Source organism: Tamandua tetradactyla, chromosome 1 (assembly GCF_023851605.1).
Source record: "Tamandua tetradactyla isolate mTamTet1 chromosome 1, mTamTet1.pri, whole genome shotgun sequence".
NCBI lineage: Eukaryota > Metazoa > Chordata > Mammalia > Pilosa > Myrmecophagidae > Tamandua > Tamandua tetradactyla.
Genome location: NC_135327.1, coordinates 50,586,169 through 50,608,388, shown reverse-complemented (window position 1 = coordinate 50,608,388; position 22,220 = coordinate 50,586,169). Strand labels below are relative to the sequence as shown.

Sequence of the window (22,220 nt, the reverse complement as noted above, 5' to 3'; positions counted from 1 at the left end):
TTGGTCAGAGAATCTTTAGGAAACAATGACATCTACTCATTTAAATTAACGGCTTTCTTTCAAAATTCTTACAGCTTTGCTTCCTCTGACCAGTCCCTTTACGCCTCTTTTTACTCCTCTCGCAGGGTCTGCATGTCTCTCTCTCTCCTTGTGTGTCTCTCTCTCCAACACGTGCAATTAAAAGGCTTATAATTGTTTATGCTTGGAATGTGTGTGTGTGTAGGTGTAGGTGTATGCTGGGGTGGGGGACGTTTTATTGTGTGTCATTTTTCGGGACCTAGCTCTGAATGGCTTCTTCTAAAGCAGACAAGGATTTTCCATCGTCTAAAAGAGGCCATCAAGTTTTAACATTGCAAGGCACGACTTCTAATCGCATCCTTCCTGGAAAAGTACAAACAGTTCCTCAGCCGAAGTCCCCCACCTCCCACGCGCTCCCCAGCTCGCCCTCCCCGCGGAGAGCCCCACAACAACCTCCCCAACACCTGTGAATCATCGGAGAGGCTGCCACCGCGGAGCCATTTGCATACCCACCCCCTGTCGCCCCACCCCCACCCCAGCTCTCCCTGGTCGCCTAGTGCACAAGGGAGGAAGTATTATTGCTTTATGCTTATTATTTTAATCTCTCAGATGACCAGGAAAACTATCGTTTCTTGCCCACGTCCTGTTGCGAACATCATAAGTCCCCCAAATCAGCCTCTACTCTGACCCAGGGTTCGCGCATCGAGAGAATCACTAGAACTTCATCGCGTCCAACCCACCCTGGATCCTGCAGTCCTCCACCTTCCCCCGGAAGTCTGGACGGTCCTATACGTGCCTCCGAGGGCTGTTCTGAAGACACCCAACGCACAACCTCAGGACCCGATTGCAAATTCAAGCGAAAGCAGCGTCATCTGTTTTGCCCTCGGTAAACAACGCTACTCGGAGCCTCGAGCCCTTGCAAACCCACGCTGGTTGGGTTAACGACCCTTCGCTCCCCTCTCCCCCAGCTCCTTTGATATCTCTGGGAGATAATTGCTCTGACGTCCGTTCAAATAACGTGCGCGAGTCTGTCTTCCCAGCTGACCACATTAATACGAACTCCAAGCCCTGGGTGCTGCTTTGATAAAATGAACAAATCACTCATAAAAATAGTAACCCACGTAGCCTGGCCATATATGGAGCTGGCGAGGGTTGACAGGGATGCCCCTTCGGACCCTCTTCTTTGGGGAAAACTAATCGCTGCTGAAATCGAGCTCCCCCAGCGTCCCTCCCCGCCGCCACCACCTCCCTCTCCGCCTCCTCGGTCTTCCCCTCCTCCTTCCATGACTCAACTCAGCGGGGAGAATAAAGTATGCACCCCGCCCCCCACACACACACACATGGATATATAGACATAATATACATACAGGATGCAACATGTACACACAACATGCATATGTTAGCACACATATACAAACACACGTGTATGACACTAGAAAAACAGTCGTCAGATTAATGTGTTTTCCCGAGACGGTGTATTAAAATGCAGCCATAAGGATAGCCCCGTTTCAGAGTTTGTACGGGACTAAAATACAAAGGTTTCAGTAACGCTCACCGGGAGCTGAGTCAAGCGCTCGGCGCCTACCGGCTGCTCGCGTCCCACCCGCAGCCTCCGCCCTCCCTCCGCCCTCCCCGCCGCAGACTTCCTCCCGCCCCTGGAGGCGACGGCTATTAAAAGCTGCTGACGTCAAGAGGGACGGCCATCTTTGATGAGGGCAGAGCTCACGTTGCATTGAAGACGAAACCTCGGGGAGGTCAGGCTCTGTCTCGCCTTCCCTCCCTGCTCGGCGGCTCCTGCACACTCGCAACCTGCTGGGATCCGGCGAACACTACCCTCCCGGGAAGCCCAGGTAAGAAGCCCCCTCCCCGGGCCCCGGTGCTGACTCTGAGAGGTTGCATTCCCAAAGAGGACCGCAGCTGGGCAGACCTAGTGGCCTTGGGCAGTACAAGTATTTGTGCGCCTGGGGCGCGGTGTTCCGTGTGTGCGCGCCTGGCTGGACTCCCGCCTGGGGCTTTATAAAGTGTTTTTGAGGTGGGCTGCTTGTGGAAGGGATGAATGGGGCTACTGCGGATGGAGCGATGGGAGGGAAACGTAAGGATACGATCCAAATAATAACTTACTCTTTTAAAACTGTGGTGGGACCCTTTCTCTCTTCCATTTTGCGACGCAGTTTTCAGAGGTGTTTAGGCTGATGTTGTGTTGTTGTTGTTGTTGCTTCTGTAGACAAAAAGAAAAGAAAAAAAAATCTGTTCTTCTAACCCTGTTATTATGACTTGCCTTTAGCGTGCTATTATCCAGTGCAGAATTGAGGGAAAGGCAGGTTGTGGGCGTTGGGGAGGCGAAAGGAGGGGAAGGGGGAGAGTTCCCGTCCGGGGCAAGCTGAGCTGAGGCAGCGACAGCAGCCTCCTTGCCCCCACAGACTTGATTCATGCCTCCTGCCCCACGTCAACTGCAGCCTGGCGGGAGGCGGGCGGTTTGTGCCGGGTGGGAGGGCTCTGCGGAGAGCTGGCGGGGATGGGATGGCCTCGGGGACTGCGACGGCCCTCACTCAGCACCCTGGACAGCGATACAAAGGCCCGCGCCGGCGCCCGTGACCTTTCAGCACCGCGGACAACGACCCGGCTTCAGAGGCAGAGGGGCCTGGATAGGATGTTCTGTGCCAGGGCTGCAGGACAGATTGCCGCTGTGAAACCTGGTCTCACAGAGACCCCTAATGAAGTATTTAAGAGCAGACGTAGTAGGTAAAAAAAAAAATAATAATAATAAATAAATCATGCCCGCAGGGACTCCTTTGCAGGCAATGCCTGCTTTCTCCAGATCTCCTGCTTAGCTTTAAAAAAAATAACAGTCTACTTTGTGGAAACCTTCTGTTGCCCTTTATTTTAGGTAGGAAATAAACACATTTCTTAAATCTGCGTTTACCTTTCTACCGGATGTCAAGATTTGGTTTGTTTTTATGTTAACACAGAGCACGTAATGCACTGCCTACAGATCTTGGGTGGGCATGAGTGGGATAAAAATGAAGATGTCAACATTATCTATTTATAGGAGTGATCTCTCCATATATATTTCTATTTAGCAAAAAATTGGGGATAGCTGAACTAAGCATAATTAACTTTAAGAATGAATCCCTCTTCCTCTTTCTCCCCCTACTCTTGTAATTATGTATGAGCACAAACACACAGCCACAAAACTATGTTTCTGAGAAATATTTACAGGTCGTAGAGTGTATAGATTTAACTCCTTTAGTTAAGGTTTTAGAGTTATTGGAAGTAAATATTTTCTAAGGACATTGGTTATCTCAGGCTGAAAGCTTCTGATTTGACAACATTAAGATTGGGCTTCCTCAGTTGAATCCAATTGTGCCCTTCAGGGTAATGCAGGTGAAAGAACCATGTTAGACTAAAACTGGACTCTGGCCTAAAATTCTACTGCAATTTCTATTGCAGCACTGCGGGATTTTGCCAAGGCGACGATAGGTACTTGAACCATTTTCTACTCTGAGGCTCGGAGCCTCTAAACCAGCAAAAATCATCATAATAATATTTTTTTCTCTGTTTGATATATATAAAGATTGCATAAAATGACAAGTAAAATTGTGCTTTTTGAGTAAATTAGAGTAACAGTTTCATATGTAAAAATATATGCGACGCGTTAAAAAAATGCCATTATGGTCCTCTAAAACGCCCCAAATTAAGATCTTGGAATGTTTTTAGCCAGTAATAATTCCAATCACGTGTATACTAGAGGTGCTAAAATGTCCATCTACATGGAAAAGGTATTTTTGCTCCCAGCTATTTATTTCCTAGTGATTTTCCTTTATATGGATAACTATATATTTCATATATGCATATGTTGACCTGTATGCATGGATGTAAAGTTATTTGGGTGGAAATTTATTTGAGTGTGTTACTGCGTAAAAGAAGTTCATAACTCTGCAATCTGCAGAAGAAATAAACAACAGTTTTTTAGTGATGAGAAGAGGGGAGAAAAGATGGGCAGGAGTATTAAAAAATGCTTTGACTTCATGCTGTATGTCCAGACAGCTTTCTGCGTAGTTACATCAAATAAAAAGCCTAATGCTGCTGGAATTACGTGCTTAGATATTAGTAATTACTGCTGGGTTTGTTTGCAAGTGGAAGATGGGGGTGAAGAGGGAGGTGGAGGAGGACTGCAGTGAAGCTGGCAAAAAGCACAGTGCTGGGGGGAAGAGGAGATGTGCACAATTATGGAGTTAATTCTAGGATAGCTTCCTTAGAAATTAAAGAAAATCATAACTGAAGCATGAACTCAAATTTATATTGTTGATAAACTTAAAAAAAATCAAGGGAGTTCCTATTTTAAATTTTAAAAGTCTGGGGGGCAAAACAGTGAAAAGAGGCAGGAACAGATAGGAACATTCATCTATACCCTCTGATGGTACCTGCTTATTTGCTTCTATTGGCATTTTCTGCATTATCCACCACAGGATTCAGACTACAAAATAATATCCAGTCTACCTAACGTCCCCATGCTGATACCTCTCAGGAATTCACAATTTTATTTTTACTTTGTTAAACACGCACAATCACCCATGCACACATCCAGTACAAGCTGTCCCTTAATTAGCTTGTCTAAAAACATTCCTAAGCCCCAAATGTTAACCCCAGAGTGGTGTTTATCAACTGAAAGATCTATGTTTCTGTCGGTGACACCTCTCTGTGTAGCATCTGGCCTTTAGCAAAACGTATAGGTTGTGAAGGATTAGCAGAAGAGAGAGAAGTAATTTGAGAGATTGAGAAAGGAGACATGGAGCTGAAAAATAGATAACTCTGATTTCTAGACAATGCATATGAACAAACTAGTTTTCTCACATTAAAGAAATTGCTTTACAATTTTATAAAGGTAAGAAAATTGAGTGTTTCATCCTCTGCATTGGATATGTTTCTGCAATGTCATCCCTTGTCACTAGGGACCAATCTGATAGGAAGATATTGATTAATCAGTGAGCACCAGACATATAAATGAACCCCATTGGGGATATAAACATTCCTGGTTATATGGTCTTTGGCCTCAAGAAGTTTAACATCTAGTAATTTTAATAAAAAAATAACAAAATTGAAAAATGAATAAAAACCCAATATAACAATAGAAGAAAATCATGATGACATACATAATTAATTGCCAAGTGAATGTAATAAAAGAACTTGAACTGGCTTGTGGAGGTTGGAGAGAGGTGGGGAAGTTCTGCTAAGTAAAAGTGGCAGTATAAGCAGAATCTCAAGTTTGGCAAGACCAAGGTGTGGTCAGCAAACCCTGAAAATGCTCATCCATTTGGTTGGTGCAGAGATCTTGTATGGGAGAATATACTAGAACTGGAGTCAGAGCCTGCTATGGAAGGTTTTGAATGCCAAGAGGAGGATTTGATACTTTATCCTCAAACTAAAGTTGATTTCTGAGCAGAAGCTGATATTACAAAGTAACCATGTCTTTTTAGATATCCAGGAATTGCTATTGACAGGGTAGATCAGATTTGTGTTATTTCAGAAACAGAGGAGAACAAATTGGTATCATAGGGGATGATTAATTTAAAAAAAAAATAATAATCAGTCCTCATGTATATAAGATCATTCTTCACCCATAACTACATGGACATATAAGCCCTGCCCAGAAGTTAATTATGACTTTGTTGACTAAAATAAATTATTCAAGATGTGCATGTGCCAGAGAGACTGAAAAACAGGTTAGGAATCTGGTGTTAAGAAGTCACCAGACATCACACTTGAATAGCAAGCACCGTGCAGGATGCAGGCTTCTGCTCTCTGAGTATTCTGCATTGTCAAACACGGTGACAGGACTGATGAAAAAAGATGCCAGTTTTCCTGTGTGTGTTTCAGGCAGTGTGACGAATAGAATCAGCCCCAAGTGACTAAAATTGAAAGACAGAGCTGCTCTAGGAAAATTGGGGAGAGGTGAGGTAGGCAGTGTATCATATTTCTTTTCTACCAACCCGTTGACTTTGGCTGATTACCTTTACTCCAGGGCCAGCCGGAGGTCTGAACTAAACCCATTTCCTTTTTAATCTTGTGGTTTCAGCCGTCACAGTGGAGCTTCAAAATTCCAAGTGCTGGCAGAAATAGCCAATGGCATCATGTGGAGGAAGAAACGACTGTTGCAGACATAAACTTTATAACTGGGAACTGTCGAGGGACTAGCCCTATCTGTTCTTCACCAAAACACTGTCAGGGGAGGCATGTATGTGATAATGTTTTAACAAATTTTCAAGCCAGGTAGAGACATTTGATACTTTGGGTGGAGGTCAGGCTAGAGGTTACTGAATGGGGTCCACTGGGCCTTTCAAGCATCATGTAAGAGGAAGGGAGGAGATGTAACAGGGCATTAAGGAAGCAGGACATGGTGGGTGAAGAAATAATCGAAAAGAAATTAGTCTTACGAGAGGAAAGAAACTTCAGAGAAATTTTCAGAGAATCTGAGCTGCCACTAAGGACTCTTCAGAATCGCTACCATTGTCCTAACAATAATATTTCTTCTTTTCTGCATAATTTTCTTCCCAGGGATCTCAAAGCATTTCATCCAATGTAAAAGTCCAACCAGTTTCTAACTTACTCCTAAATGAATGTTGCAAAAGAGAAGCCATAGGAGTTCAGATATGTTAGGTGAACTGTGGCTTAGCCACAAATCTGAATTAAGAAGACACCGATACCCAGCTCAGTGATCAATCCAAATAGGTCCATGGGACAAAAAGTGAGCCACTCATTCTGAAAGCATTTACCTGAACTAACTCACTGCATCCTCCTAACAACCCTATAGTCGGGTTACTCTTATTATTTCCATCTTACAGGTGAGGAAACTGAGGCAGAATGAGGCTAATTAATTTACCTAATATCACAGAGCAGAGCCAGCTTTTAAATGCAGTCAGACTCCAGAGACTAAGCTCTGGATGTCATACTATAGCTGCCTCTGGCATTATCCATCGTTTTCATATTGGTCAAATGAGGCACCAAGAATGTATGTGATTTTTTTTGCCACATCTTTTACCCTCAGTGGGCAGCCTGGCATGAAAGCAAGGATACTGGTCGGGAGACCTAGTTCTAGCCCTGCAGCAACTGCTGGTAATTTTCTGTTTTGGAATCACACCATCTTTGAATAAGTCAGTCAACCACCATTGAATTCAGAATGGCAGAATGACAGAGTGAAATAACATTATCCAATATTCCTCTCCATTCAGAAGTTAGTGCAAGCAGTGCCGAAAACCCCAGGTGATGGTTCTGGGTCTAGTGACCACATGGTCTCAGCTGGAACTGCCTTAATAATGCTTCAGTAACTGACCTGGCTCCGTAGCCTAAGATTAATTACATCCATGCCAATTCCTTATTTTGTTCTATAATGGCCTTCCAGTCAGACTTAAGAAATCCTGGCTTTTTTCTCAAACTCCTATACTGAGCCATCATTGCTTTGGGTATCTCCTTTCCTTCTCAATCTGATTTATAAACTTTTTTATCATTTGTCTTTTAACCTAATTAGCTGTTATTTATTTATTTATTTCTAGACCCCTTTTTGATCTTCTCCTATGTCTAACTTAAGGCAATTTATTAGCTGGGATTTCTTCCTTTGCCACTTAGAAAAGGAGAAGCAGAAGCTTTTATAGAATCTGGGATCTCTTAAATACTTCAAAAGTGACATTTCCTTGTGACCTGCATCACATGATACTGGTAGCCAGGTCAAAAACTAATCAAATTGTGAGGATGAGAGGTAAAATAATATTTCATAGAGCTTTAAGGAGAAGGGGCAAGGAGAGGAGGAAGCTTTAAAACCTGTAAGATTTAAAGTTCAGAAGCCAAAAAGTTGCACCACTATGGCAGCTAATGGTGCAATATTTATTCATTAAATCCACAGTCACGTGTAAATTAAATTCACATGTCACGGAAAAGACTTGGCTTTCTTGGTACAACCCCATTCCTATGGCAGATTTAGCAAATTTCCACCAAGGGAAAGCAAAGCATTGCAAGAGGAAAACGCAATTGATTTGTTATTGCTGACTGACTGTTACTGCTGTTAGCCTCAGCAGTAATTAACTGATGACATGAATAAATCTGTACCCCCAAATTAAGGCAGGGAAAAATCCTGTTTAAGGATTAGTGTTTCCTTTGAAATGCCTAAAGCATTCTAGAGAAATTCAGTTGCTGTGAATTGCAATGCCTGCTCTATATTAATGCTGAATGGCCCGCTATCCTTGATTTATGGTTTGCCGCCTTTGATCATGGAAAATATATATTTGATCCTCTTAGTTGGAAGAGGAAGCCGAATTCTAATTCATGTAAAGGAAGAAATAAACTATTCATTTATTTTTTCTTCTGTCTTTGGGTTTTTCTTGTTTATTTGATTTGATTCCTATTACCTAAAAATGGCTAATTCTCATGGCTTGAATTGAGACTGTTTGCACTTTTTACTGACTCACCAGGTCTGGTCTTCCAATATGGTCCATTTTTTGTACTTGAAGAGCAAGGTTATTTTCTGCTAAAGTGACAGGTTCTACAAAATAGCCATGTGGTCCCAGACTCCCCATCACTTCTTTTATTCAAATGACAGTAGTCACAGATTTTTAATTTGGAACATGACTTTGCACGCCTGTAGGCTTAAATTAGTGTATTCTGTCCTTTACTGATAATAGCAGGTAAGCAAATGAAAGCCTCTTAGGTGCCCCCCTGAGGCCAGCGTTCAGCCCTGCACCCTTGCTTTATCTCTGTTTTAGAGAAATCTTGCAGTTGAGCTCTGACAGTCCAGCAAGTTGGCCAGAGTTACCTTTTCGTAGAGATTCTCAGCTCAAATTGCTGATGTCCATTATTCATATTCATCTTTTGTGCAGTTTTAAAGAATAGTGACCGAGAAATTGCAAATGCTGAATTTCTTGAGATTCCCTGCCGTTAGTCCTAGGTTAGTCTGACAGCTAGCCATAGGTAAACCTCACTGTGACTTCTCCATGAATAAACAGAAATAGAGGAAAATAAGTGCCAAAAATCTTGCTGGGAAGAACACTGGCAAATGATTTCAATATACAATAGTCCTGGTGAGGGAATTTTTTTATTTTATTTTATTTGTAAACTCCATTATAACTTTACTATAACATTAAAAATCAAGATAGTGTTCCTGATTTATGCCTGGGAAAATTGCTGAATGTACCCATTTTACCCAATTCCAAGATGATTGTCCATGTGTTTCTTAAACTTACATTAACTATTAATTATGACAGTCTTCATTAATTAATTTATTAAACAAATATTGATTGAGCATCTGTCATGTACCAGGAAAGCATGCATTATACTGGTTACTAAAGAAACAGCCATAAATAAAAGAGGCATGTTTCTGCTCTCAATGCATTATGTTGAGCTTCCCCTTTTGAAGTAATAGGATGCACTATTAACTTAGAAAACATGTTTCAGGTAGAGTCTTTTTAGAATCTAAGCCATTGGCTAAACTTAGAAAAGAACCTGGTGGTCTATCCAAAATGTACAATTGATTTAAGGTTTTACTGAATGGTCAGTTTCCAAAGACAGATTGCTACACCATAAACAGAAATATATATTAGAACCAGTGTCAGTCTTTAAGGAGCTAAATAAATAGCTAAGATAAACCCTAGTATAAACGTGTTTCCATTTACATGGCAGTCAACTAGGATGTGGTTGAATACATACCTTTATACGAGAATTCCAGTTCATTTGGACTCTCTCTGTGGAGACCATTTCCCTGCTTATGGGGAGAAGAAGCAAGGCTTCCAAAAACATGGTGCTCCTGGGCCAGAAAACCTAATCCCACTCTAAAACTCATGGAGCAATGGAAAAACAGGATGGGACAGAAAGAAAACTCACTGTCCTTTGGCTGCCAGTCCTCCCCAGCAATTTACTTTCCTCTTCTGAAAAGTCTAAGGTTCAGAGATTCAAGATCAAGTAGAAGTAGTGCTAGTCCCACCACCATCCTGCTGCTGCTTTCAGAAACTTACCTCTTCATATTAATGAACAATGCTTCCATCTCCTCTTAAGATTTATTTCATTGCTTCATAGGTCCCTACTTACACGTTTCTCTTCCTTAATAGACAATGACAGTCTTTGAGAGCAAGGGCAATAGCCTAACCATCTTTGAATCCTCAATACCTATGACAGTGCCTGTTAGATACCAGGTATGCAGGAAATGAATGAGCAGATGGGAATACCAGCTATCCCTTTGCAGAGAAAAGAATTCTACCACTGGGAGTAATTCTGTCTTTTGCTTATCAAATATTGTGATCAGAACAACTCAGAAATCACTGTATAGCCCGACTTGTAGATTCACCCTGTAAGTCAGAGCAAAATTATGTCTCAAGGAAGAACTTTGGTTCACCCCAACTAGCTATCAAATTTTGGCAAATAATTTATAATTCTGCTGTTTTATCACTTATGAGGCAGGGGTTATAATGCTAATAAAGGATCAGAGGGTTCTCAAGAAAAGCATCACTAAAAGCAGGTTTGTATTCAGAGATGAAAAATCATTGCCTGAGAATGATTTAAGTCAGTTTCATGTATAAAGCCAAGCTGTTAACATACATAAAATACACAATGTTTATGTAAATTTTGTTGAAATTTACATAAAGTTAAAATTCTTTACTGTTCACTGAGCTAGAAAGGATATTTTTGATGCCATGTCCGCACCTTTGGCAGGTATCATACAGTTCCAAGTTGGATAGACAGGTGGCTTCGACCACCTTTTGTCTTTAGAGTCATGTATTTACTGCTGTCTTACTAGAATTTGCATGGTGTATGCCAGCTCTCCACATTGATCTGGCTTTCTGAAAAGCGTCCTTCCCAAAACTGATCCTTAACAGACATTTTTGCTTTCAAACAGCAAGGGTCCTCTTCCCTAGTAGAGACAAATAAACCTAAAATGTAGTAATTCAACTCCATTTCACTTTAGGAAAAAGCCATCACCATCTGAGCACTGAATTTTGCATTTCTTTTTTCCTTAATCCTTTCCATGAAACAAGTCTAAAACCACTAATCAATTACTCTACACACTACTTTCTCCAGCTAAAAAAGTAACAGAGGAAAAGTAACTAACAAAATGAAGGCCTCTTCTGTGCCACACCAGACCCTTGGCCTATGTGATCCCATTTAATGTCATGACAACCTTAAAAGAGTTTGGACACTTGTCCATCTGACTGCCACTTCCATGTTTTTCTCTACTACTCCATGAGTTTTTCCTATGAGTTGCGCAAAATCCACTGAAATCTTGTAGTAGAAAGCATCTACCTGACATGTAGAACTTGAGTCAGCAAAATCCAAATAGAGCAGACCTCCGGACTAAAAAAACATCAGGTGGGATACGGTGGTATGGGTGATCAGAAGAATCTAAGTACCCAGAAGTTGTCATTGAGTGCTGAATAGGGAAGCGAACTTAGCCCAGCTCTATCACTTTATGTTTGACCCCAAACAACTTACTTATTCAGAACTGAGCCTCAGGTTTCACATCTGTAAACAGAAAGCAATAGCTGCCAGATGTACATCATGTAGTTGTCATGAGACCTGTATTAGTCAGGGTTCTCTAGAGAAGCAGAACCAGCAGGGGATATCTGTAAATATGAGAGTTATAAAAATGTTTCATGTAGTGTTGCACAATCTGTATCCCTTCAGCTCCAATTACCCAGTATCTACCCTATTTCTATGTCCTGATGGTCTCTGTTCTTAACTGGAATTCTCCAAGAATTACTCAAGAAAGTAAAAAGACAGCCCACACAAGGGGAGACAATATTTGAAAACGATATATCAGATAAAGGTCTAGTATCCAGAATATATAAAGGGACTGTTCAGCTCAAAACCAAAAAGACAAACAACCCAATTACAAAATGGGCAAAAGACATGAGCAGACACTTCTCAGAAGAGGAAATACAAATGGCTAAAAGGCACATGAAAAGATGCTCAACTTCCCTGGCTAATAGGGAAATGCAAATCAAAACCACAATGAGATATCATCTCATACCTACCTGTGCTGGTTTGAAAGGAAGTATGCCCCCTAAGAAAAGCCATGTTTTGATATAAATCCCATTTCATAAAGGTAGAATAATTCCTATTCAATACTGTATATTTGAAACTGTAATGAGATCATCTCCCTGGGTGATGTGATTTAGTCAAGAGTGGTTGTTAAATTGGATTAGGTGACAACATGTCTCCACCCATTTGAGTGGGTCTTGATTGGTTTATTGGAGTCCTATAAAAGAGGAAATATTTTGGAAAATGAGAGACTCAGAGAGAGCAGAACAATGTAGCCATGAGATGCAGAGAGTCCACGAGCCAGCAACCTTTGGAGATTAAGAATGAAAACGCCTCCTGGGGAGCTTCATGGAACCAGAAGCCAGGAGAGAAAACTAGCAGATGACGATGCCATGTTCACCATGTGCCCTTCCAGCTGACAGAGAAGCCCTGACTTCTCTGTGTTCGCCATGTGCCTTCTCACTTGAGAGAGAGACCCTGAACTTCATCGGCCTTCTTGAATCAAGGTATCTTTCCCTGGATGCCTTAAATTGGACATTTCTATAGACTTGTTTTGATTGGGACATTTTCTTGGCCTTAGAACTGTAAACTTGCAACTCATTAAACTCCCCTTGTTAAAAGCCATTCCGTTTCTGGTATATTGCATTCCAGCAGCTAGCAAACTAGTACACTACCAGAATGACCATTATCAATAAAACAGAAAACAACAAGTGCTGGAGAGGATGTGGAGGAAGATGCACACTTATCCACTGTTGATGGGAATATAAAATGCTATACCACTTGTGGAAGGCAATTTGGTGGTTCCTCAGGAAGCTAATATAAAATTATTGTATGATCTGGCAATACCATTGCTAGGTATCTACTCAGAATACATGAGGGCAAGGATACAAACGGACATTTGCACACCAATGTTTATAGCAGCATTATTTGCAATTGCCAAGAGATGGAAACAGCCCAAATGTCCATCAACAGAAAAGTGGCTAAACAAGCTGTGGTATATACATATGATGGAATATTATGCAGCTGTAAGACAGAATAAAGTCATGAAGCATGTAACAACATGGATGGACCTTGAGGACATTATGCTGAGTGAGATTAGCCAGAAACAAAAGGACAAGTACTGTATGATCTCACTGATATGAACTAATATTAAGAAAGAACTTGTAAAAATTCAGAAATGGATAGCACAATGCTACCTAACTGTAATGCAATACTGTTAGTACACTGAATGAAGCTGAATGTGAGAATGATAGAGGGAGGAGGGCTGGGGGCACAAATGAAATCAGAAGGAAAGATAGACCATAAAGACTGAGATGGTATAGTCTAGGAATGCCTAGAGTGTACAATGATAGTGACTAAATATACAAATTAAAAAATGTTTTTGCATTAGGAAAAACAAAAGAATGTCAATGTTTGAGGGTGTCGAAAATAGATGGTAATTCATATTTTAAAACTCTAACTTATGTGTGAGACTAAAGCAAAAAATGTTTATTTGAAATAAAATTTATATTTTGACTAATGCATTTCCTAATATAACTTATGTGGACAGTTTAACTGAACACCACAAGTACATGGAACCTTGAGTAGGGCATGAGATTTTGTAGGTTTGTCCAGAGTGATGCCCCAGTAAATCCCAGAGTGATTAGAACAGTGAATTAAAAAGTATTTGCAAAGTCCCCTTGGGAGAATGGCAAGAAAGGGGGAAAATTCAACTTCCCCATGTGGAGAATTCCTGATATTCTCACAAGCAGTGGGGACAACCAAAGCAATAGGCCGAGCCTTCAATCTTGGAGTTTGTTCCTATGAAACTTATCCCCGCAAAGGATAGACTAAGCCTACTTTAAAAAAAAGTGTTTCATGCAACCGTGGGGATGCAGGAGTCCGAAATCTCTAGGCAGGCTATGAGGCTGGCAACTACGATGAAGTTCCTCGGTGAACACTACAGGAGAGGCTGCTGGTTGGCGCATGAAAAAGTGAAAATTCTCTCTTCCCCCCTTAAAGTCTTCAACTGATTGGATCAAATCCGGCTGATTGGGTTCTCTCGTTGCAGAAGATCGTACAGACAATCAGTCACAGATGCAATCAACTGACTGATAATTTAATAAACCAGTCTTCTGGTTTATTAAGCGGCAACAAAATATCCATGCAGTAATGGTTAGGCCAGTGCTTGCCTGACCAGACAACTGGGCACCATCACCTGCCCAAGTTGACACCATCACAAGACCTAAAGGAGCTGATGCTTGTGAATTATTCTGATAGATCCAACTCTCTGGGTGAGAGGAAGAGGCTGTTGGTATCATCAACTGTTCTTTGTGATTTGCCAAGCCACACTTTCCAATATTCTTTATTGCAGAATACATGAAGGCCATATGCTTCTTTTCTTCTTTATGATATTGAGTTGGCTTTAAAAACAACAGGTCTTGATATCACATTATTTTCTAGCTTCAGCAGCATGCGTGATAAAATGGGAAAATGTGCCAACAGTCTTAGATTTTTTCCTATTTAGGGGGAGGGTTGAAAGATGTCTTTGAATAACATTGCTATTTTGGGAACAGTCTTATGATTCTCAGGGTAGTTTGGAGATCCAAAGATGCCCAGTTATTATTTAACTAAACACTAGTCCCCCATTGCTTAATATTTCAGGTTTTATGGCCTTTGAAGAGTTAAAAGAGATGCTGTGTAAGATTCCCTGCTATTCTTTAGCTTGTGAAAAAGAAATGTATTGCAAGTTATTTAGTGAACCATTATTACAATCACATCTGTTGGTTTCATTTTGTATTCAGCTTTATGTTAAGTTTCTTGTTTAAGGGGGCCTTATTAAATATTGTGTATGTGCCTGTGAGGGACACCTCTGTACAATTGTGTTGGTATGTGTCTCACAGTATGCAGGTAGAGAGATGCAAATGTGGACTCAGTCTTGCAGCCAACCCAGGGTATAAGATTCCTACCTCATTGTCAAAACTCTTAGCTTTATTCACAAGCCAATCAATATGAAACCTGTATAGGCAAGTTATATGAACTGTAAAATGTATGCTCTTAAGTCACGTTCTCAGAATGTTCTTTAAAGTGAGAAAAGCAAGGCTGTACACAGCAATAACCTCATGGTCTGCTTTTAGGAGAATTCCTGAAGGACAAGAGAGCTTGGCTGAGACTTTTTTTTTTGAAACCCATACTGTCTTTTGAGCATCTGCTATGTGCTAGTTATTATATTATTGTTTCTTATAGCTAGTGTTATATTTCATTTCTCCAGCAACCTCCTAAATGATGGGTATTACTTTCTGTACTTGACTCAGAGAGGATAATATCTGGTTAAGGTTCCTGCTGAGGGTTCTAAGATTCTCATTGCCACCCTCCCCACTACCCTCCCCCACCATGGACCAGTTGATGCAAAGGTAGGAGTTAGTGATTAAAATATCAGGCTTTTTATTAAAGCTGAATTGCAAAAAAAAAAAAAAATGGATAGAATCAAAAGCCATTATCAGGCTTCTTGCGTCTTCCTAGTTCTAGTCTAGACATTGAGGCACATCAGGGAAGAGAGAAAGGGATGCAAAGAAGTGTGTAGTCAGACAGCTAGAAAACCATCCTATCCACCCAGGCTTCCCTCCTTTCAGGTTCAGGGCTGAACCTGCCTCAGGAAGCTTGTACTCTTGAGGAGCAGAAAATGCAAGCTTGCAGATCCTAGAGAAAAAGTCAAGTGGGGCTGAGTTAGGCTTGTTCACTGCCTATTCTCATTGCATAAAGCACTTAAGACACTCTCCTCCTTTGGGGAAGGGGGACAAGTGAAGGAAGGGATGGAGGGAATGGTGGAAACTTTCTTCCCAAAGTATGAAGCCTCCAATTTTATGGAACAAGGTAGGATTTGAGGAGGCTTTGAGAAGGAGAAAATGGTTCCTCCTTTTACCACATAGCTAATAAGAGGAAGGAACTGAGTTGAATCTATGATCCCAGGTGCAACACTACGATCTCCCACAATAAATGATTCATTACTATAGGACATTGGTTCTCAAACTGTGGCACTTGGACTAAGAGCATCACATCAGCTATGAGTTTGGTAGAAATGCAATTCTTAGGCCCCTCCCCAGAATGTCTAAATCCAAAATTCTAGGGGCGTGCTTTTTAATCATCTCCAGTAGATTCTGATGCCCACTCAAGTGTCAGAAGCACTGTCCCTGAGATCTTAGTAGCCTTTTAAAGTATTAACCTAAAGTGAATCTGATGAGGATGAGGTGTTTCCACTCTTTTCTGTCTTACAAAAGCATAAGTACTTGGAGGGAGAAGAGTTTCCTGGGTCTCTGGATAAACATTTCTACTCACTCTTCTGGTAATAAAGATGCTATTGTTCATGAGAGTGGTTTTGCAGGATGAGGAAGGCGAGTGTCCACAGAATGAGGACAGGGACCTGGGGTGGGAGTTAGGGTTCTCCTTTTTATGATTTCATTCCTACAACAGTGGCTCAGTCTCCATATCCTAGAATCTTGTCCTCAAACTTATCAACATTTAACATCTCACTAAATTAAAGAAAAGCCCCTTCCTCGTTCTGCAGTCTCAACCTGCAGCCTCTGAAGAATGCCAGAGAGAGGGACCTATAGTAAAAAAGATAAAGCAATTTCCATCCCTCCTCCTCTGAGCCCCACAGAGGCCACAAGGGGAAGGAAGGACCTGTCCAGCTTCCACTTCTACTTATTGCTTGCAATTGCTCATTTTCTGCCTTGGATCAGTGTTCTAACTTGTGTTCTAGCTGCTGGGATGCAAAATACCAGAAATGGAATGTCTTTTTAAAAGGGGAATTTAATAAGTTGCAAGTTAACAATTTTTAGGCTGTGGAAATGTCCCAATTAAAACAAGTCTATAGACATGTCCAACCTAAATCATCCAGGGAAAGACACCCTGGCTCAAGAAGGCCGATGAAGTTCAGGGTTTCTCTCTCAAGTGGAAGGGCACGTGGCGAACACAGTCAGGGCTTCTCTCATAGCTGGAAGGGCGCATGGCGAACACAACATCATCTGTTAGCTTCCTTTCCAGCTCCCCGGGAGGCATTTTCCTTCTTCATCTCCAAATGTCACTGGCTGGTGAACTCTTTGCTTCGTGGTGCTGTGGTGTTCTCTGTTCTCTCAGATTCTCAAGCTTTCCCCAAAATGTTTCCTCTTTCATAGGATTCTGGTAAAATAATCAAGACCCACTTAGAATGGGTGGAGACACATCTCCACCTAATCCTGTTGAATAACCACTCTTGATTGAGTCACATCTCTGGGGGGATAATCTAATCAAAGTTTCAAGCATGCAATACTGAATAGGGGTTAGAAGAAATGGCTGCCTTTACAAAATGGGATTAAGATTAAAACATGGCTTTTCTAGGATACATCCATCCTTTCAAACCAGCACAATCAGAATGTCAGCTGTCCCTGGGAAAAGAATCCTATTTCACATTGCACTTCTTTTCTGCCCTCTTCTCACTTAGAATCATAGACTTGTGAAGCTGGCTCAGACCTTTAAAATGGCATTTTTAAAAATGATGAATCAAATCATGAAGCTCAGAAATAAATTATTTACCCAAGGTCTTAGGGTGAGCACTGCAGCCAGGTCTCCTGACTCATCGTTCAGTGCTCTTTCTGCTGCCTTGTACTACCTTGCTACTTCTTCTGCCATCTCTTCCAAGTTTTCTCTCCAGCATAGGTCTAGTCTCCAATTGGGAAATCTCTCAGTTTGTTGTTACCTCAGAGGTCTCTGACCTCAAAAGGTACCCCAGCCTCCTCCAAGCCATGTAGGAACATTCCCATGATTCTAAGCTGCCAGGTTGAATTTCCTGACCAGGATGGCCACATTACTTGGGTCTCTTTGTGTTTTGCATATAGCAGAAACTAAAGTTTTCTTAGTGGTTTAGACACATACGAAGTTTTATTGACCCAAAGAATCTAAGTAAATTTTGAGAAGTCAAACAAACGATGGGATGGGCAAAGAGATAGCTGGAATTCAGGAACAACTCAAGCCCGGTGTTCAAATACTATCAAGGCTCTCTGTTTCCAGTTCCTGCTTCTTTCTGTCCGTGGACTTCACTCAGTCTTTCTTGTTAAGGTACCAGACACCCACAAGCCCCCAATTTGTACTTTACTCCATATCCACTGTGAGAGAGGGATTGAAATTTGTTGTCTTTGCCTCATATTCAAAATCTCAGGGAAGGTCCTGGTTGGCCCACCTGGACCATTTTCCCATCTTACCAATCAATTATGGGGGTGGAGTATCATGTAAGAATATGACAGTCCCTGCTGGAATCACACAATTTAATTGGTGGAAGAAGAAATTTCAAGCCCAACACAATAAGCCCTCTTTCCCTCCTTTCTCCAAAAGCCAGGGTTGGGTAACAAATCACTGACAACTGCTCTGTTGCTTTAAAAAATAAACTAACTTACCCTCAAGAACATGAGGAAACTTAAACCAACAGGAGTCTTTCTTGGCTCAGATTTTCCTGGCTCTATGCTATATTTCTCCTCATTATAATTTATTCACTCATTCATCAAACCTTTATTGTGCCCCTACTATATGATGGGCACTGTTCTAATCAATGAGAATGAGCAGAGAACAAAACTGACACCATCCCTGCTCTCAAAGAGCTTACATTCTAGTAGAGAATGACAAATAATGCTATGAATAACATAATGCAGAACGAGGGGATAGAGTGCTGATTTAGAAAGGGTCATGAGAGAAAACCTTTCTGAGAGATGACATTTGAGCAGTGAGCTGAATTATCTGAGAGATCGATATCTTTTAATTCCCTACTCACTCTCCACCTTCACCAGAATCCCATTACTTGATCCCATCATTTACCATCAATAAAAATGAAGTAGATCTTTATCTGAATAAAATAGATGTGCTTTCCCATCATCTTCTCATTTGTCTCCCAGACCTCAAAACCAGGTGCACTCAATAACTCCAGGGCACAGAGATTGGCAGCAACTTTGCCAAATCCAAACAGCCCACAGTGGCAGAAATTAGGGATAACTCTGATCCTCTGGTTCAAGATGTGTCACCTCTGGCTCATTGTGCCACTAAGCACCACCGTGTTATGTGCATGGATATTCTGATGAGCTGGGGCACCTATGGCCTCTGTAAACAGAAGGACTCAAAGATTAGAGCCAAACCAAGGATTCTGGCACAGGATATTCAACTGGATGATAAGTTTCCCTTTTAACTTAAGACTCACACTGCTAGTTCCTTCCATAGTTACACAGGCTGTATCCTATGAGGGTTTTATGAAGACATGCATGGCTCAACTTGGAGAAGAAATGTATATGAGGCCTTGTCTCAGCCAACCATAATATGGAACCCTGCCACAAATTTCCTTGGACATAATGAAGAGAGGGAAAGAATGCCTCTACATTCACTCACTGGGCCCTGTTTTTCCACCAATTAGCAAAAAGGCCTGATGTAAAGTTGAGTCATCTCTGGTCTAAAGGGACAGTAAATGTTAAGGGTGGCCATACTGTTTGATGATGGAATGCAACGTATCTAGGTGAGGCTACATAGACCCTAGGAGAGGAAGACCTGGGCCCAAAGATTGTGCAAGGCCACACGATCCTGCCACTAGACCAGCAGATTCAGGTTCAAGGTCATGTTCTCATTCTTCTTGCTATTTTATTCTGGACTTTAAGAACTAATTTTTGTTCCTTTTGTTGGTTTTATGTATTTGAGCTTACCCTCAACCTTGATTTTCTGAGTGAAGTGTTCATGCATCATTAAATTAGAAATTAAATCTTTCATGTTAGAACTTGAGGCTCACATGGGTTTTATGTGTCTTTTGCCTTACCGCTTTTGCTCTCCACTCTGTCCCCAATCTACCAGAGTTGGCCTCTCATGAGGTGGAGGTCCCCTTGGCCATTTTTGAGATGTCTCTTTGGAATTCCACAGGTTGGTGATTTTCAAGAATCATGTCCTATCTAGACAGACTAAAGTTTTACCAAGTCATCTTCCAAACAATTGCATCTGTTTAAGAACTTTTTTTCTTTTTTTACACTATTTCACCACTACAATCTAGTTTTAAACTTCATGACAGCTCTGGGAAGATATAGGATAAAAACACCACCATTTTTTCAGATATGGAAACTGGGGCATAATTAATTTGACTGCCCTGGAAAAGGTCACCTACTTAGTTGATGGCAGAGCCAGCGCTGGGATGAAGGTTGATCAAACGTCCAGTTCCCCCATCTTGTCCTTAGTCTGTGGATGGAAAGCTAGTAGCCCGCAGGTTTGATACTATCCACAACTTCTTTTATTTGGCCAATGCTAGACTTGTAAATATTTTTTATTTGGATGCCTTAAGGCAGGGTTTTTCCTTTTCAATTTGCCACAAAGTCTAACACTACTTGTCTTTATATACCTAGTCCAATCCATACATTTTTATTTTCTTCGCAGCCCCTGTAGGCATTTGAGTTTGTTTCCTCTGATTACCAAAGTTATGGATTCTTGCTAGTTCTCTGATCCACCAGAAAAATTGGTTGTACATCTGGCAGAATCATATATGACTAAAAATTGTCTGCATTTTTTGCCATAGCTTTTTCTTATGAATGTCTTTACAAGTGATGTCAATATTTTAGAGACAAGGATGGGCAAATAAGCTGCACTAAATAAACCAGCCAAGTTTTTTTATCTGAATAAACTCAGAAGATCTTAGTTTTGTTTTTTTTTCTCATGGAACCTACTGGCAGTCTGGTGAAGTCTATGGATCCCTTTACAGAGTGATACTTTTAAATGTCTTAAGCAAGATACATGGGATTACATAGAAAGTCACTTATATCAATTTACAGCTATCAAAATATTTTAAAAAACAAATTTACGATATAGTAATATGTGGCCTTTTAAGCAAAAGTATTGAATACAAGTTTTAGTGAGTCTAATAATTGCCATAATTTCAAAGTGGTAAAAAGAGTATATGATATTTTAAGATATCCATAACAACTGTAAGGGGCTATGAAAACATCTCAGATTTCTCCTGGTGACAAATCAGTATTGGAACCTCCCCTTCACCTTCTGGGTGGTCAGGTGGGAGGAAGCCAGTGGCATGGAGGGAGAGTGGATTCACATGTCATGTAGGTACCAGGGGTAGCCTGGAAACCATAAGGCGGTTATCTTTCACTGTGTAACAAACCGTCCCCAAACATAGTGGCTTAAACCATGACCTGTTGCTCATGAGTCTGTGGGTTGACTGGGTGGTTCTCCATTTGGCTGGTGGACTACTGGGGTCTGAGTGGGGTAGGATGACTTCAATCCCATGGCTGGTGGTTGGTTCTTGGTCTCACCTGAGCCACATAGCTGTCATCAGCCACAGGCTAGCCTGGGCATTATCACATGGTGGCAGGCAGAGTTCCCCCAAAAGCAAGAGGGTGAGCCCCAATGTGCAAGCACTTTTTAAGTCTCTGCTTAAGTCATGTTTTCTCTTGTCCATTTGACCAAAGCAAGTCACAGGGTGAAGCCCACAGCAGTATGGGAGGGACCACCCAACAACATGGACACTGAGAAAAGAATTATTATGGCCATTTTTGCAAAAATCTATCACAACCCCTACCACTCAGGAGCATAAGTCAAAAAAAAAGGTCCTTCGTCTTTTCACAGGCTGGACCCTGGGCAACTTCCCCTGATTGTCAAATCAAGGAACTTAGGTGCGTGTTGTTATCCTCCAGCCACCACAGGTCTTTCATTTCCCTCCCCACAAAACCCCTTGGGTTTACATTTGGTATATCCTTGGGTTGAGAGGGCTCCGGGAATGTCTAGCTGCATCTTTCCAAGGTAGCTAAGCAATCACAGACTCAGATGACTGGTAAATTCAGGTAGAAGACAAAGGGGAAATTTTTTCCTCTGAGCATTGAAGATAAGTAGGCCTTTCCAAATTCAAACAGGAAAAAAACTATCAGCTTCTTATTGTATTGTGATGATGTTTCTGTATCTGAAGTGTCAGTTCAGCCCATCTTGTTGAGGGCAACTGTATATGAAGTTCTTTCTCCATGCCTCCAGAAGTTCTCCCATTTAAGCAATTGCCAGAACTAACCATAAAGGTAAAACCAATCCAACCATTTGCCCAATGAGTTGCTTTGGAAATGAAATGGGAATTGGAGGGAGGAGGCTATGGAAAAATCCCTAAAGACTTTTCAACTGTGCTGCTGCATCATGGAAAACAAGCCAGGTAACTGCATCAC

At 41.4% G+C, this 22,220-nt stretch overlaps 1 protein-coding gene across 1 annotated transcript in view; it reads left to right on the top strand.

Moving 5' to 3' along the window:
* Window positions 1-1,739: 1,739 nt before the first annotated feature.
* Window positions 1,740-22,220, top strand: part of SNAP25 (synaptosome associated protein 25) — an 86,876-nt gene continuing 66,395 nt past the window's right edge. Inside the window, exon 1 of the mRNA XM_077115323.1 lies at window positions 1,740-1,868. The gene's annotated coding sequence lies outside the window, so the exon portion shown is untranslated. The remainder of the gene's footprint in view (window positions 1,869-22,220) is intronic.